The following is a 16,604-nucleotide window of genomic DNA, read 5'->3' as shown; positions in this document are numbered from 1 at the left end:
TCGACGGTGCAAGGCGAGGACGGGGATTAAGTTTCGTGGTGGCATGACAAGTGACGGAACACGGCGACATAACAGAAGCAGAACAACGCGATGACATGACGATGAAATATGCTTTAATGGCCAGCGGGCCTGGCACGAGAGCTCCACCCCGCGCCACTGCCCGCTTCGTCATCTTCGTAGCAATATGTTTATAAAGAGTAACTATTCAACGCTGGGATTTTATTTTTATGTGAATATTTAGCATGTCGTTTTATTATTTTTTTTCGTGAGAAATACTTTTCATGTGCTCATGCAGTTTCCTGTAATACATGGATTTTATTTTTTTAAAGGAAGAACCACTTTAGCTGCCAAAGCTAGCTGCTGGGTGCCTGTTGCCTTGTCAAGCTGCCCAAGGGGAAGCTTTTACTTTAGGCACCCTACCACCATATATATTGTGGCGATGAAAAATAAACTTATATTAATTACCAACTGTTCGGAAAATACCAAAAAATGGCCCTCGCTTGACACTCAAGCAAAAAGTCCTAAACCATTTCAAGAGACATTTCTTTAGTCGTGGTTCTACTAGAGCTCCGCTCCATAGTCCGTGCAAATACGCTGACACGAACCGTTCGCAGACCGCGGACCGCCTTCAGGAAGGCTTCAGCCGGAATTCTCCTGCCTTGTTTCCGCCGCCCTTTTCTGCCCTTGCTGCTGGGCAGCGCCGGTCGCAGCCGCTCCCGCGATTGGCAGCTCGCTAATGCGCAAATGCACTGTAGGCGCTTGCACAAAAACAAATGGAAAAGAGTGCGTGACGGAGGAATCACTAAACTGATGATGTAGACAAAACAAAATTATAGCTCCAGCAATATATTTGGTCAATACATGATTTAGCCTCCACATACTGGTTTTACGAATTCAATCCAAGGTGCTGTTGTGTGTTTCCGCTACCTTTCCAGAATTCTTTCAGTAGAACTTTAGTGAGCGTAAGTAAATGCGCCATTCCACGTAGATATGCGATGAACAGACACCGTAGTCATTTCAGAGCATCAGCAGTAACTACAGGGTCTGACAGCGCTTTTTAAACGAATATACGCTGCTCAGCTCCACGACCTTCATCTGCTCTTCTTCTGTTTGGCGCAGCGCCGGCTCTGGGATCACGGACACAGACACGGTACACAGCGACAAGCGATTAGCAATAGTAAGGGGTGTGGGCAAGCACCGCTACCCATTCCTAGGGAGTGAGAATGAAAATTACTGTTCGTAAAAAATAGGATTGTGAAGCTTGGTGTTCCAGTGGTAACAGCCTCACCCCTGCCATTTACCGTCGCTTGTCTATTCAGGAAACGCACGGCGTTCCGTCTGTAGACACGGGTGCATCTTACATACTCCAAGCGCACCCCTTCTTGGAGTAAAGAGACTCTGCAGTGTTATTAAATAAATAAATATTGCCTTCATACCGCAGTAGCGCCCCAAAATGCTTCTTATTTCTTCACATGGCTTGCACCCGGCTGAATGCCACAGAGCGCGGCTGATTCAGCGTTTAAGCAGCTCAATTAGATATCCTGCGAGTCCGACTAGCAACTGACAGTGAACAAGTGTACAGAAACTCAGTTTTCATCCTTGCTATTTCCACTTTCTGGCGACCTTGCTGCAATCAGCTGAACTTTTGCAGCTTTTTCACTGAAACACACCACTTGTTAGTTCGTCTTAAAGCAGCGGTAGCTCCAGTGCTCGAAAGAGGCAGGCCGGGCAATTGACTAAACCCAGCTCCCTGTCAGGAACTGAATTTCCGCAGACGCAGAACGTAACTTCCAACTGCACAAAACTCAAAGAGGGTTGCTTATATTATTACATATATAAATGGTACATGATATTTTCATGCAAATAAGAACCAATTTGAACACACGCTTTGAATTACCTAAGGTCTAGCCCCTACATGAGCTATGAGTGAAGAGAATGTTTACCTCTCTCAAGTAAAGGCAACCCAGGTTGAATACAACAGGGCCTTTAATTTTGAAATATCTTAGAAAGTCTGGATCTGTGAACTTTACGTTGATCTGCAAAAAAAAAACAAGTGTAGACATCACAGAACGACAACCTAGCTGCCTGTTAGTCCAAACACAAAATAATGTTCAATAAATTGATATACAAATGACACCCTATCTATTTTCTTGGATGTTGCGATCAGGTTGTTTTTTTAAAACACCATTTTGCTGTTACATGAATTTCAGTTCAATTTTTCCGCTGTGCACAACCTTCATCTGGAAACACGGGACTCCTCTCCATGCGCTTTCATTTCCTTCTTCCCACGTGCCTTCTCTCTCGCCCTCGCGCTTTCTCTCTCTGTCTCAAACCTTCCTCTACAAGCTTCATCTTAGGCGACAAACTTTTTATTTTCTAACCGCGCTGCTTGACTGCGGCAGCAGCGCATTTTTACAAGTTGTAAAATGCACAGATAAAGATCATTTACCTTGTGTTTCTGCGACCCGTCATCTATTCTGATTCCGTGGCAAATTCTTCTCTTTCTGGTCCTGTTCTTCGAAGCCCATAGGTTGCAATTGATGGTGAAAGGCTATTTCCAAACACATGTACGTTCATTCGGTACTCCTCTATGTCAGCTTGGATGTCGTTGTTGCGGAACCATAAAAATCTTAATAAAAACGCGGTGATCGCTAGCCGCTGTCTCGTTAGCACCTAGGCCTAGGTATCGCCGCACCGCTGGCATCGCTCTTGAAGAGGTTCGTCACTTCACATCGCAGTCATGGACGATGTGGCGTCTCCCAACCGCAAATCGCCCCCTGCTCATGTGAGTCCAGACCAACCCCTCTTTGTACGCTCTGAGAAAACGCAAAGCTCTCTGCAGTTATGGTATTCGTCACGGTTAGGTCGTTCGGAGCGTTCAGCCGCCTCGACCACGCCGAGCATGCTCGCAGCCAGAGCAAGGGCGATGGCCGCCGCGGCGCGAGTGTATGCATCTCTGACTGAGAAAAAAGCTGCTGTGAGGCTGAAAAAAGCAAACCTCAAAGAGCAGGAAAAGAGCACAGCTGCAGCAATCGAGCAGAAGAAAGCCGAGCTGGATACAGAGTTAGAAGTCATGCTGTTGAAAAGGCAAGCGGCCGCTGCGGAAGCACAAGCGGAGGTCCTGGAAGCTGCCGTAGATCCGCACAGCGGGGAGCATCACATCTGTCGGACAGTCTCCGAGGCATCCGCAGACCGCACTTAACGCACGTTGGACTACGTACTTAACCAGGCTCACATACGCAACAACCGACGTCCGCAATCGCAGCAGCATGACGGCGGGGAGCACCACGTCTCCCGGGACGCTACAACGGCACCTGAGGGCCACGCTCCATACACACCAAGCGCTCGCAACCAAGAGGTCATGCCGAACTTTTCTAGTCAGCAAGCTGATCAAGCTAATGCTCCGGAGCTGACCTGCCATGGCGAAGTATCTGATTCGACGCGATCTTGTGAGTACCGGGCATACGAAGTTCGACGACTGCCCTGAAAACTACCGGTCGTGGAAATCTACGTTCAAGGGAATGCACGGACTCTTGAAGTGAGGGCAAGCGAGGAACTTGACTTTCTCGTGAAGTGGCTTGGGACGGAGCCGTCAAGCTATGCAAAGAGTGCACTTGGAAAACTTCGACGCCGGTCTAAAGATAATCTGGAAGAGACTCGAGGAATGTTAAGGCCGCCCGGAAATTTTAGAAAAGACTACCTTATGGAGAATTTCAAGCTCCCCCAGATTGTCCGAGAAAGACACCCATAAATTGAGAGAGCGGGGAGATCGGCTTCTTGAGGCTGTAAAAGAGGACCCTCACTAGGCTGCGCTAGCTTATCTGGTCACCGCAAGAGGGGTAAATCCCATCGTAGAAAATCTGCCGCACCGCTTACAGGAGATGTGGATCACAAAAGGATCGAAGTACAAGCAGGATTATCAGGTCGCCTTTCCCCTCTTTTCAATTTTCTCCAGCTTTTTCAGGGACCAGGCGAAAATGAGAAACGACCCCAGCTTCAAATTGAGCTCAGCAAGTAGCAGCCCCTTAATGTCTCTCAAAAGCAAACAGATGAACAACAAATGACAGCAAGAAAAGAGCACCCATCTTAGTGCAACTGACTGACGTGGAGGCAGGCGCTGAGCATCCCCCCCAAACATACCGAAGCTGCAGGAATCAACCAAACATTGTCCTCTTTAAAGAAACCTCAACCTCTCCGAAAGTGTGGCGTCTTCAGAGAAAAGCTGCTGGATGAACGGAAGTCCCTGCTGAAAGAATATGGGATCTGCTTCAGGTGCTCCGCTTCTACAGACCCCTTTGCAAGAGACTGCAAAATAGTTCTCAAGTGTGCCGATTGTGGTAGCGATAGGCATGCTACACCACACCACGCAGGAAACGTTATCCATCGGCTTTCTGTCCTTTAGCACAGAGGAGACCAGGATTCCTCACTTGAAGTATCGTCCAAGTGTACAGAAGTGTGCCGACAAGGCTATAGTGACAAGTCGTGCTCGAAGATCTGTTTGGTTAAAGTCAGTCATCAGAGCCAGAAGACTGAAAAAATGTATGCCATCCTAGACGACCAGAGCAATAGGTCCCTTGCAAGAACGGAGTTCTTCAACACTTTCGGTCTTAAGTTCTTCCACTCTAAGGACGTGTGCTGGGATTACAGAAGCAGTTGGAAGAAGGGCATCCGGATTTCTCATTGAATACATTCGCGGCTCCTTGAAGCTACCCTTACCAACAATCATTGAGCGCAACGACATGACTAACAAGAGGAACGAGATTCTTATACTGGAAGCGGCATTACATCACCCTCATCTCAAATCTGTAGCTAGATTCATTCCTTGTTTGGACTCGGAGGCCAAAATTCTACTTCTCCTCGGGCGAGAGACATCCTCAGAGTACACAAGGTTCGACAACAGCGCAATGAGCCAGCTGATGCACCATTTGCTCAGAGACTGGACCTGGAATGGATTATCATAGGGAATGTCTGCGTAAGTCGAAGCCGCACACCAGACTGTGTCAACAACTTAAAGACAAACGTCCGCGAAAATAGACGTCCCTCCCTTTTGGAGCCATGCCAGAATCCCTTCCTGGTCAAGGAGAAAATCGCAAGCACTCCCGAGTTGACACACTGCTTCTAACCTGCTCAGCACGCTGCTAGGAACGACAGCTATGATAATTTAGTCGCAGAAACGCTATTCCAGACTACGAAGGATGACAAAAGACCTTTCTTTTACGTGGATGACAGGAAGTTCTTGAAGGTAATGGATAGCGAGTTCTCACGGGACGAATCAAACAGTTGTGTAGCGCCTCTTCCTTTCCGTTCATTTTAATTTTTCCACCCGAGCGCAACCTTCATCCGGAAAAACTGGACTTCTCTCCGCGCACTTTCACTTCCTTCTTCCTACGTGCCTTCTCCAAGTTCCATCTTACGCGAGAAACATTTCGTTTTCTAACCGCGCTGCGTGACAGCGGCAGCGCCACGATTTTACAAGTTGTAAAATGTACGGATAAAAATCATTGACTTTGTGTTTCTGCGACCCGTCATCTATCTGAGGAGTGGCCGCACCTCAAATGCGTGCCACGGAATCAGAATAACCATACTTACGTGAACCGATTTCTGTTTCTTGAAAAAACTAAAAAGTGTGGTGTTTGCGCATTATCTTTACATCTAAGTATATTAAACCTGTCGCATCGCAAGTAATATTTTGACTTCAGTGACAATAATGTTTAATTCGCAGACAGTTTGTGGTTGCCCTTGGCAGGCGTTTAGGGGCAGCTTAATTAAATAAAATATGGAACAACGTCATCAGTGTCTTCATCACCTACGCTAATATATCTAGCATTTTGCGTTCTCGCAAACTGCACAATACTGTTTAACATGGCAAACAGGTCCTTTTTTAAAGTAGGGGATTGGGCAAAGCAGAACAGTTTAATAATCCTATACAGTAAAATAGGAGCGAATATTACCCACGCTATAACAAGACTGATTTCAACGCTGCTAAAACATACGATAAACATCTCGGAGCTGGAAATTGTGCACAGATTTAAAGCGTTAATAATAATTTTTACGGATTCAGGTTCTTGAGACCGCCACATGAACCACAAATCTCGAAACCTTGCTTCAGCATTTATCATTAGGCATAAAGCGATGTACGTATTTACACAAGAAAGTCAACATGCTATTACAAAACACCCCATGTTTCTCTCATATAAATATTGTACTTGCGTCTGGCGTACTGCCGCGAAGACCATTACGCAAGAATTTAGTAGATGTGCCCATTGCTGGTTGATGGCATGTACGTATAATTACAATCTGTACCATTCTTAACCAAAGAAAGAAGGCAGAACAGTGATATTATAAAGGTTTGGGAAAAATGAACTACTAAAGTTTTGTCAATTCATTTCACGCGGAAGTAAAAATTCAGTAGAACAATTTACGATGTACAAATACTAAAAAAGTGCATTCATTTGCTCTCGACTATTAATCTTCGTCAGAATACGATATATACAGCATTTTATATACTGAGAATTTAGAGCTATTTCCTTCAATAAAAGTAATGCTATGCACTACAGGTAGCATATCTTGAATTTATATCATTCTGCCCAGTTGTTTTTCTTTGCTTGATTTGGCAATGCGCACTACTACTAAGTATAAGTTTTGTGCTTCCTCCACATTGCAAGTTTATCTTGCCGCCATTTTGTGTTATTTGTATTGTTCTTGAGCACGCTTTGCAGTTACATGCCACCTGCCACTCTCATATTTTGGGGCGGTGCAGTCCAGCTGTGGCCGCAGTTTCTAGCATTGTTGGATGTTACGAGTCAAGGCTAGAACCACGAGGCTGGACGAAGCTTTATTCTCCATCTTTGATGGAGCATAAAGCTTATCTTTCTATTCTGCCTCCCCGTTTCTTGTATTAGTTTTTTTTGTGCAGAGAATTCATATCGCAAACTCACGCACGTTATTGCTCTCTGCATTCCAATTGGTTCGTTATGCAAGGCTATGTGCAGGATGTGTAGGTTGGCTGTTTTCATGCGAGTACCTATTCATGTAAGGTGCTCGGACCTCATAACTCCACCTACTATATTGTGACTGCACCAGCTCGGCATGAAGATTTATATTTTTCCTTTTGGGCTTTGACGTTCCCCTTACAAAAAAGCTTAATGAGTTTCTGGTTAAATGTTAATTATATTCCTCATCATGCACATTAACATTTCTATACATTTTCTTGATGCATTTTTGATGAGTTTCACAAGAAAGTTGGCCACCGTGTTTCTGGTTGGTACCTAATGTGTGCATTTCTTGTGTGGTGTTCATGAGTGTTGACCAATGAGCACTTTTGGATAAAAAGTAAAAGCTAAAACGTAGCGAAGCACCTCAACTACATTAAAAAAAGTAAAAAAAATAAAAAAAAAAATAATAAAAATAATCGAAAAAAAAAACTGCACCTCTGGCGCGATTCGAACTCGGTACCTCTTACTCCGTAGCTTTCTACGCTAACCATTCGGCCACTCGGGGAACTGGTAATATGGGTAACGTATTTGCTTCTTATGTCTAGACTGCATTCATAAGATTGGGACGATGTTTCGAAGCATGTTTCGAAGTGTACAGGCCATTGCAGCTGCTCTAACAATTACAACTTCTTGACCATTAGAACTTGCATCTAATGTTCTAGATACCTATGCGCACTATTTTGTCCACTGCAGTCTTTTTAACATGTCGAGTTTGGCATCGCTGGCAAATTTATCAGCGCTGGCTCTTCGGTGGTTGCTACCTTGGGCGTAATTTTCGCTGAACACGGAGCTGTAGCACGAACCTTTAAGGAAAAAAAGTGCGACCAAACTTCAATACCGGCAAGCGCAGCAGCGCCAACACTATTTTACTGGTAACTAAATCTTATTTGTATCTAAACATTTCGGGAAGCGATGCGATGACTGAGGGCTCGGCTAATCTATACGCAGAGCAAGAAGGAGCGAAAGCTTAAGAAACACGCAAAATATCATGCATTATAAAGAAGGCATTGCTTCTCGTGCCCTGGTCGCGCACATGCCCTCAGGACGGTCCAGTTCCGAGTCAACGCACGGCTCGGGTTACGTCCGCGCGTCGTCGTCGGCGCAGGCCGGGGTACCCCTGCTGGTCTCTCCAAAACGGCCTGCTCGCAGGTGCAAGGAGGCATTGGAAATTGAGCGGCCTTGCGTCCGTTTGCTTGGAGGCGCTGTGGCAGTGCGTCGGTTCGCGTACACAACAATATCCTTGCCCGTAACACCCTCAAGCATATTGTCCAACCACAGCACCCATTCGCTTGGCAAGAAGTGATTTGCAATGGCACAAACACCCAAGACGCAGGGTGTAAGCGTGTTTTGAATGAAACAAATGTCCAAAAAGTTGTTTTTGTTTTTACAGTGCATGCTAAACAGAAATGAAATCATAGTAAAGAATATACATTCGCTTAGTGATGTATAATTTCCCTCATTTGAGAAAGTCAATGTATTTCCACATTAGCTCCTATACAAAAATATTGTTGTGTTTTCCAAGTACAAAACTTCTTGCGTAATCTCAAATGAAAGTCTGTGGCGGATCTCATGTTAAAACACATAAAAATTGTTTCTTAGGCAACATCCTACATATGCTAATCAGAAATGAAAACATAGGGCTCTGAAAGTGTGCAGTTAACAAAGAAATAATATATATTCACTTAGTGATGTATACATTTCCTCATTTGAGAAAGTCAATGTATTTCCACATTAGATCCTACCCAAAAATACTGTTGCGTTTTCCAAGCACAAAACTTCATGTGTGATCTCAAAGGAAAGTCTGCTGCGGATATGATGTTAAAACACATCTAATCTTGAATATCCTTTGAGTGGTTGATGACTCATCAAAAACACATTACGTGGGTAACAGAAATTCAATATCCATTTTTGTAAGGGTCTATCTGGACGCAGGCTATATGAAGGCATTAGTGAAGGCAACTGAAAATTGTACCCCTTCGAGTTTTTAAACACACGTTCGCGTGGCGCAGGGCACTTGCGTCTGGATGTTCGCCTTCATCGAAAACGGCCGCCGGTGTCACGATCGAGCCCTCTGCATTTGGGTCAGCATTTGAGGCTTAAAACCACTGACCCAACATGTCGAAGATACAGCAGTGCATTACTGCAAACATACCGCCATTAAAATAGGTATTCTCGTTTCAGGACATAACAAAGAATATGATCTTCACCATCAAACGTTTTTCCGCTACTGTGTTTCGCTGATTTCTGGATATTTCATACAATCATTTCGACGAAAGTTTTCCGCATATTTTCAATGGCTCATTGTAAATACTTCTTCCGCCTAGCAGGCGAAATTTTTTAGAAGAGCCAGGCATGAATAGTGCCATCGAGAGGCACATGTTATGTGGGAAAACTGTAAACAGCCAGAAACAGCGACGTTGCACTTCTAGGCGGTCTGCCAAGCAGTCATCTAAAATGAAACGCGTCAGGACAGCTATAACACATCAAAATATGCATCAGTGACTGTTGAAAGGGGAGTACATGTCACCTAACGTAGTGAGAGCGTGAGCGGAGGCTATCAATTTATGGGCCATAGCAAGAATTGTCTATTTGCATACCAGTTGCCAGGGCAGCATATAACCACTGGCATGACCAGTAACATAAAATCGTTATTGATCTTTATTTCACCATCAAATAATCACCTTTGATTTGTGGCAAAAGAAAGAGCGAAAAGTTCAACTAGATGTGCTCTTTCTTGGCGACACAACTGCCAATCAGAGGGACAATTTTATTCAGTGGTCAGGTGTTCATGGATTTAAAATATTCATCCCAGTACTCCCTCCGCATAAAGTATTTATACATTGTCGCAAGAGGTCTTTTTTTCGTGTGCTGTTCAGATTATTTCAGGCGCAGAAGATGATAAATGAATTTTTGACACAACTTCCGTTAATCGTGCTCCATTCGCAACTCAGTTTGCGAATTTAGAGCACTTCCTACCAGTAACCTCGTAAGCATTCTTGAGGCAGCGGTTGCTTTTGGAGCCCAGTTGAACAGTAAGTTCGCAATTTCGTCGAAAGAGAAAGTTTCACATAATGCTGCCTTTCTGCAAACACATTGGGTCCACTTGAGGTCCGCCATTGAAGAGTAACATGATATAGATACTGATTTCCTTCGACACACTTTTGCACGAACCTAATCACACATTTAAAGTTCCCCCGAATTGCTGCTGCGGTAAAATAACACGCAGAAAAATTCATAAACGTCGCCTTTGTGAGTATTCGATTTAAATTTGGAAGCTTTTATTTGAGCCGGCCATTTATAGACATTCTTTAGTAGTGCTTCTGGCACCGTTAGCAACCGATTTGGGTGATATCCTACGCGCTCACCTCTCCACTCATTTCAGTGGGCGGCTGAGTGCGCCCGGCGATTGGACAATCCCAAGTTACGCGGGCGGGAGGAGAGGGCATGAAAGGGGCCCTCGCTCCATGTGGTCCCCCTCGAATCGACCCACGCTCAATTGTGGGTGGATTTCAAGGGGGGGGGGGGAGGTACCCAGGTAGCGCAAAGTAGGCTATTAAGGGGGGGGGGGGAGTGGCGGTTGGCCCTGTGTAAACAACGCAGGATAGCCCCGGTGGGCTAAATGTGCGTGCTGCTAATGTGCGTGCATGGGACTGAAGGGGGCTGTCGAAAAAGCCCCGATGGGCCCGACAATAGGGACCGATGCAGGCAGCCCTTGCGGGGCTGCCCACATTTTTCCCGCATTGCTAGACGGGCGCATACCGCCAACTCACCCCAATTTTTTTACTTTGGACAGATTCGGGCAGCCGCTCTGGATGAACATTTATGTGTTTTTTTATTTCGGTTAGCCCCTCAGATAATGACATAGGATCTATGCGGGTTCTATAGCGCAAGCCGCACTTGGGCTTGCCCAAATTATTCTCATAGGGTTAGACCCAGATAATTGATGGGAAGTCCTAGTCCAAGTGCTCCGCATCAATATTTGCGCACATAATTATGGAATTATTTTATACATGTCTGCCCCTTCTAAACAGTCAGAATATTAAATTTTACAATAATTCATAACATTAATCTAGCCTAAATAACTTTTTCAGGGTACGGAGATGTGTGTTCTGAACAATAATATTGTGCTGAGAGTTGCAGGCTATCTACAGCAACGACACAAGGAGCAACAGTTAGCAATCAGTGTGTTTTAGTATTTTTAGCACAATTTGCATGACCGCGAGAACTAGATCCATGTAATACTTCTAACGGACTAAAAATGGCAAGAACTGTTAAACACATCAACTATAATAGCAATTTAGGGCAACGTGTAATACAAATAAAGGATGGAAATAATGATTGCACAATTGCGTTCATGCCTTCTAGCCCCATTACGGCCGATGTGGGACCTACAGCGGTTTTGTGTGGGCAGCCCAAATAGAGCTGGATGTTGTTTTTGAACCTAGAGCCTACCTGCTGTTGAACGTGCCTTCAAAGTCCCCACAAGGGACCGCTTTTGGTAGCATGCGGGTACGCCCGCCTCTCCGCCCTATTACGGCCGATATGGGACCTAAAGTGGTTTAGCTAAGGCTGCCTCATTTAGCCTTCACGAGGGCTTGCCCAAATTGAGCTCTTGTAAGTATTCCACCTGCCCTCAAGTAAACTAAAAGGGGCCGATTGGGGCAACATGTGGGCATGCCCATTTTCTTACCCCACTACGGCCGATGTAGGTCCCACAAAGATTTAATAGGAGCGGCTTCATTAGGAATCTATTGTGGCTTTGCCATAAAGAGCCCGCATTTAGGCTGGATTGCCTTCAATTATCCGACAAGGGACCCTTGTGGTCTGGATGCAGTAATGTGCTCTGTATTAGACCGAGCAACGCCGCTATGGGGCCCATGCAGAAAAAAACAGGGGCAAGCCCAATTGGGGCTTGCCCACTTTTGTCCCTTCGGGGCCCGACGCAGGTTTTATGATGGGTGCCTTAGCCTCACGTACCTACACGAGACCTGCTGGAGCCCCACATTCTGTGCTAAAAGAGTAACATACTTTTTAATCGCCCATACGTTTGATGCTTATGAAGAACTGAAATGTTTGTGTTTTGAAGTTTTCTGAAGGGATACTTATTACTCTTGCTCATTTTATAAGTAGGTAGGATTTTAAGGGCCGTTTAATATTCTATATGCGCTATCAGCACAGAGCTTCGGTCTGCGACAATTTTTGAAAACATTACCAATATAGATTTAAAGATTATGACAGGAAATATCGGCTAGAGATCTGTTTGTTGAATGGTTAAGCCACATTTGAGTTCTCTACTTATTCGAAACATTGATTTGCTTCTGATCTTTTATTGCGAACTTACTACATTAAGTTAAGTACACACATAAACGTACTCTTCTCACGTCCTATATTGAACGCGATGCTTAGCATTGCACCAATTCGTCTCACCTATCAGCACTGAATATTGTAAATGAAGACAATGACCTATCAATGAAGGTGTTTTAAGTACGCCAACGACAGAGCTTCATTTAAAGCATTTAGAAAATTTATGGATTTGATTCCCACAATCTTACCCACTAAGTGCTGCCCCATTTTCGACATCCTTTTTTAAGGTACCAGGGAGATACTTACTGCCGAGAGCGCGCTCTTTTGCTCACTTTTTAACAATTCCTGCTGGAAACTATTTTCGATAACTGTGCAGTTTGCGGACGTGTATTTATATTTATATTGTCGTCCTTTTCCTTTTATAAAACTGGTGCTGATGCTAAAATGCTGAGGGTGCTGATAGTAAACGAGAACTTTTATTCTAGAAGAAAGTGTTCACGTCCTAAGTGAGCAGTTCGATATGCTTTTAGCAGGCAGGGAAAACCCTGACAGGCAAAGGCTTGATATCAGAGCTATGCTTTTAAATCTTGATGAAAGGGTCTGGCCAAAAAGCTCACTGCAGAGTCGATTCTGCCTGGGAATCGCAATGCCGCAAACCGGAAACGACATTTTGACTTATCAACCTTACAAGAAGGGGAATATAATAACTCGGTAATATAATAACTCGGAATATACAACTCGGAAATAAGCTCACAGTAGGAGCTTAGGCCGAGTTCCGCCCAGTTCTGTAAAATGATATTGAGTTGATTTTGAAATGGTTGTAATAGAATTATTTTAGCGCCTTATTTGGACAAACCCCATTAGCGGCTCTTCAAGGTAAATTTTAGGCCCGAGCATAAGCAGTTTCTTTGTACACTTTCGGCGGACAGATTCTGTCACCAAACTGCGGTCAAACTTGTGAACACCTTGGAGAATGAAAACGCGGAGTCTGTGATGCGTTCTTTAAAAGGCGTTGGTAATTACTGTGCACTGTGAGAAAAATACCTGGAAAAGCAATATTTGCAATGCGTTATTTTCACTACATCGTAGAGCATTTCCATTTAGTCAGCGAGCAAGAAGTTAGCGCTCATGGTGTCGCGTAGACGCATCGCGAATTATGGAGATACCTCTCCTTTTGCATGCATGGAGAGCACAACCTTGCACGCAATGGCGTCAGCCCATCTTCATCACTCAGCGGCGGCGAATAATCATCCAGTAGAGAAGCCGTGGGCAACCCCCGGAAAACTCCGGCGCACATCTCGGCGGGTGGAAAAGCGGACACTTCAGCTACTAAAGATACGTGGTGAATGCTCGCAAGTATTGCCGTCGTGTAACAGACAGACGCGACTTCTATAAATTCAGGTCACGTCGTTTCGGCAACCTCAGGAGCTCAAGAACGGCTCCTGAGGAAAGCCTAGCAGCCCCTTGAAGGTCCATGAACACTTGTTAGCACGGGGAAGAGGAGTTGTTTGGTGTTTGTCTTGTTTGCGGCGCTTATCTAAAGCGACTCAGGCTATGAGAAGCGCAGTAGTTGAGGACTCCGCAAACTCGACCACCAAGAGTTCTTAGTATACTTACATAGCACAGCCCACAGGCGCCTTGCCCGTCGCCTACATCGAAAAGCGGCCGCCGAAGACAGGATTCGATCCCGCACCCTTGGGCACAAGTCGAGCACCATAACTACTGCGTCAGGCCGGGGAGGAGGGGTGAACTTTAAGGGGGGGGGGGACTCAGTAGGTTATAGGCTGGCCGAAAGTGAAGACACTGGGAATTGAATGTACGGCACTCATCCAGAAGTTGGTAGATGGTATCCACGGTGTGGGGGCAGCTGCCGCATTTCGCAGACGGCGCCAGGCCGTTTCTGCGGAGGCCGGTTCCGGTCCAGAAGCCCATTGGAAGACAAAAGATGCGGGATTTCTCCTTCCAGGCTAAGTATCTAGATGACAGCGGTCATGGAGGTGTCCCCTGCCACCTTGTAGTGTGGACGGCCGTGCAGCAGCAGGCGTACAAAAATTCCTCTCGTGACGTCTTGGGGGCTCTCGGTTGTAGAGTTTTATTGCAGTTTAGTCGGCTCTGATGATTTTAAACTACTCAACTGATCAGGGTCTTAAAATACAAGGCCATGAAATACCCAGAGTATCAGAATATAAATATCTGGGGCTGTGGGTAAACGAAGGATTGGCATACATTGGAAAGCATGAGCAATCACTTAGGCCAAAGGGCGAAGAAATGTCGGTATCATGAAGCATAAGCATTGTGGGGATACAATAGGTATGATGTTTTGAGGGGTATTTAGAAAGGAATTATGGTGCCCGGACTTACTTTCGGAAATGTGGTTTTGTGCCTAAAACAGAGGTACAGTCGACATTATAAATAAATCAAAGAGCCGTTCGACGATTAGCACTAGGTGCCGACGGCAAAACCACAAATGAGCGGTACAGGGAGATATGGGCTGGACATCTTTCGAAGTACGCGAAGCTCAGAGTAAAATATTATATGAGGAACGCCTGAGGAAACTGGACAGTAACAGATGGGCAGCTAAAGTATTTAGATATCTATACTTAAAAAGCGTTGACTCACAATGGAGGAAAAGAACTAGGAAAACTAGCAAGTATGCTAGTAAAAAAAACGGAGGAACAAAGAGCGTTAAGCAACAGGTGAAAAACACAGAAGGCAAAAATTGGATAATTTTGGTGGAAAAGAAACAGAGTGTGCAATTATACCGAAAGTGGAAAAGGCAGATCAGGAAGGAAGCTTTCTTTGATAACTCAAGAGGCAGTGCCCTACTTTTTGAAGCTAGATCAGGGTGCCTTAGAACACGCAGCCACAAAAAGAAATTTAACAATTAAGATGAAGCATGTGCTGTATGTGGTAACTCCAGTGATACAATTGACCATATTATACCCGAATGTAATGGTATCCATCCGGAAGTTGATGCAGGCGCAGTCACAGTTCCTGAAGCTCTGGGATTAGAGATACCAGTGGCCAGGTGAATAAACCGGATGTGGAAGCTAGGAAAAACCACTGGAAGATTGGTGGCTTCAAAGCAGAGAAGTGACATAATGTTAGTAATGTGGAAACAAAAATTTCATAAATAGAATGATGGTATAGTTAACTAATATAAAACAATAATTAAGATATAGGGAGAAATATGAGCACGATAGCTACTGCTACCACCCCTTTTCAAAGGGGACGCTCCTATATTCCATCCATCCATCCACCAAAGGTTAGGTTCGCCAGGATGTCAGCTGCCTCATTCCGAGGAACTCCAGCATGGCTAGGGATCCCGACTAGCCAGATCTGACAGCCTCGGTATACAAGCTGGTCGATTCTGGTAGCTAGCTTCCGGTTGCGTGCGCCTTTCAAGGCGAAAGATTTATAGGCTCATCAGTTCCTGTCCGCGTGAAGTGTCTTCTTTGGGAGATTACGCGCGATACCGCGAGCTTGTGGCGTAATCACCTGGTGACGTAATCACCTTTTGTAGTCTCCTCCTATCATCATATTGCCTGTGGTGGTGACGCTGAAGCAAACGTTAGTAACAGGCCCATGTACTTCCCTCTTTTATCGCTTCGTTCAACCTCTCGTACTTCGGCTAGCTAGCGAGCATTGGAGCCAGTGATCAAGTGCTACTGCTCGCAACTCGCTGTTGCTTAAGCTCACTGATTTACGAGGTAGCGGCGCACGTCTACTGGACGGCAGCAACGCGACTTTTTAAACATCGGTCTGCGAGAGCATTTGGTTAGCAATTGGTGTTAATTTGTTCTAAATCTCATGAAGTATTCATTAACTTGAAGCCTCTTTTTTAATTAGCGCCGCCTTATATGTAAGCCTTGCATTGCTTTTTGTGAACGTTGTATTGTATCCTAGGTATTAGTTGGAATTTCGCTCTATCAGCTTTTGCGGTACTAAATTTAGTTTGACTATTACCACCGACTCTGACCCTTTCTCTGGCTTGAGTCACCGAAAGCTGGGCACCAAACAAAGACCTCCTTCTATCACTGCTGGAAGCTGAGCTCCGGCTGTGCTTGCCACGCAAGTCGAGGGCATCTCATTTGCAACACGGCAGTTGTCCCCAGACACTCGAAGGGTGTCTGGGAGAGTGCCAAGCATTTCATGGAATGAAGGAGCCGTAAGCCTTCGGTGAACAAAACTACAATTTTGTTTAGGCAACTAATTCAATTGACTAGACAGGTGCCAGAGGTCTGCCAAATCTGTAAGAATCAGCCTACATTGTGTCAGTGACTCGTCTGTTGTCCTGCATGAACA

Source organism: Amblyomma maculatum, chromosome 11 (assembly GCF_055883805.1).
Source record: "Amblyomma maculatum isolate TAMU_Amacu chromosome 11, ASM5588380v1, whole genome shotgun sequence".
NCBI lineage: Eukaryota > Metazoa > Arthropoda > Arachnida > Ixodida > Ixodidae > Amblyomma > Amblyomma maculatum.
This window is presented reverse-complemented; position numbering follows the sequence as displayed.